Raw genomic sequence first — 2,241 nt, 5'->3', positions numbered from 1 at the left:
AGATTTTTTTATTTGCATGCATAAAAATATTTTTTACTTTTCATAATCTAGTGATTTACTGCTTTCTATAGATTAGAATAATTTATTATTTTATATAATTAGTGATTTCTTACTTCATAGGTAGATTAGATCTTAACCTTTTATTTGGATTACGTAGTTATCTTTTATTCTTAACTATGAGATTACCTTATTTGCATAGTTAAGTAGTTACCTTATTTATTATTGCCTATTATTTCTAGTGATTTACTACTTTCTATAGCTTAGAATAATTTATTATCTTAAAAATAGATTTGATTTATTATTTTATTTATAAAATATCTACTTGCCTTTTAATCTTAGTATGATTTACTTTTCATTTAGTTAGATTTACTTGATCTTCTAATATCTAATTAATCTAATTTAAAATTTTATTTTTTATTTCTTCTTGCTAAAAGATAACATAATATAAAAGAAATACAACGATAATACATAACACTTGACTAATATAAATAAATCAATTAAATTTTAAAATCTACTTAACATGTTTGGACATCTTTTCCTTTTGTATTGCATATTTTCATAAAAAAAAAATCTTAAGGGCAAAATCCTAATGAACATAAGGTGGAGATTTCATCACCCTTCTTTGGCCCACAAATCACCACCTTGCAATTACATTGACCTAAACTTCTAATTTAAAATCGATTAGATGCTGACCCTTGAGGATCCTCGAGCTCAGTAGGATAAAGAACCTTAAAAGTTAGATCGGATTCAGGTTAGTTAGTTTAACTGGTGTCTAAAAAAGTGGTTCAAGGATTACATTCTGAAGAAAGGTGGTTCATTAATTGGTTCCGTTCGCTAACCTGGCCAACATAGTTGGTATCTAAGGAAAGCAACAGGGGAGCCCCACCAACCTTACACTTACCTGACTAGTTGAGTGGCTAGTCTGCTACTTGGAGTGCTTGAAGGTGATCTTGACAGTTAGGAGTTGTCTAGATCTAGGATAACCCATAGATAAGATTGATTGAACCACTTGATTGTTGACTAAAAATATCAAATCTAATTAATTCTTCTCTATCTTCTTAGCATTAGAACTCCTTAGGTTCTCTTCTTTAGAATTCTTTTTCCTTCTCCTACTCTCCTCTTCTCTTTCAAAAAAAAAAAAATTTATTGAAATTAAAACTCGATGAGATCTTTTGGGTGCATGCTAGGATGCCGATCATTACAACCTGATTTACACCCATTAGACCTAGAGCTAGAAAAAATGGTTCGAATAAATCAAATCAAAATCATGGATCCAAAATAAGAGACTGACCCATCATGATAATTGAGAGAGTATTTTACTCCCTCATCTTACACTTACTCGTCATGTATTCAGCCTCCTCTTGTGGAGGTGGCACAATACGAAATCAAATCCAGCATTATTCAAATACTTCCATCATTCTATGGACTGACGAATGAGGATCCGTATAAATATTTGGATGAATTTTTTGAGATATGCTCCATAGTAAAAATCCAAAACTTCTCCGATGATGCCCTCGGGTTGAAACTATTCTCTTTTTCACTTAAGGACAAAGCCAAGCATTGGTTAAACTCCCTAGATTCCATAATCATTTCAACTTGAGACCATCTTCAGAGAGGATTCCTCAAGAAATACTTTTCAATTGAAAAAATGAATCAAATTAGAAAAGTCATCACTAGTTTTTCCCAATTGGATGGTGATCTTTTTCATGAGACATGGAAAAGGTTAAGAGATCTTATTCGTAAATGCCTCCACCACGTTGTCCTCAAATGGCAACTTGTTCAATGTTTCTACGATGGTCTATCGGAGAAACACCGATAAATGATCAATGCATCGTGTGGTGGGACATTCATGCTAAAGAGTGAAGACGAGACTTGACAGCTCTTTGAAACACTTAGTGAGAACTCCCTACATCACATGTCTGCCACCTCTAGAGAACAACCCATGTCTCAAAAGAAAAGAGATGGAATCTATCAGATTGGAAATGTTATGGATATCCATAGTAAGGTAGATGAGTTGTCCCAAAAATTAGATCGTCTTCTGAATACCAGACACTCTTTGACTCTACCTAATCCAGTGCAAGATGTTTGTGCATTATGTGCAAGCCCGACTTATTTTGTTAGTGAATGTCCAACCGCACCTCAATTTTCTGAATTTGTGCATGAGCAGGTCCAGCAAGCTCAAGCCCAACAAGCTCGTAGATCAGAAAATGATCTATATTCAAACACTTATAACCCCGGCTG

At 33.4% G+C, this 2,241-nt stretch overlaps 1 non-coding gene across 1 annotated transcript; it reads right to left on the bottom strand.

Moving 5' to 3' along the window:
• Positions 1-1,654: 1,654 nt before the first annotated feature.
• On the bottom strand, positions 1,655-1,761 carry LOC140859563 (small nucleolar RNA R71). Its single transcript, XR_012143100.1, has one exon. It is a non-coding gene; the product is annotated as a small nucleolar RNA R71 (small nucleolar RNA).
• Positions 1,762-2,241: the final 480 nt, after the last annotated feature.

Source organism: Elaeis guineensis, chromosome 7 (genome assembly GCF_000442705.2).
Source record: "Elaeis guineensis isolate ETL-2024a chromosome 7, EG11, whole genome shotgun sequence".
Lineage (NCBI taxonomy): Eukaryota > Viridiplantae > Streptophyta > Magnoliopsida > Arecales > Arecaceae > Elaeis > Elaeis guineensis.
This window is presented reverse-complemented; position numbering and strand designations above follow the sequence as displayed.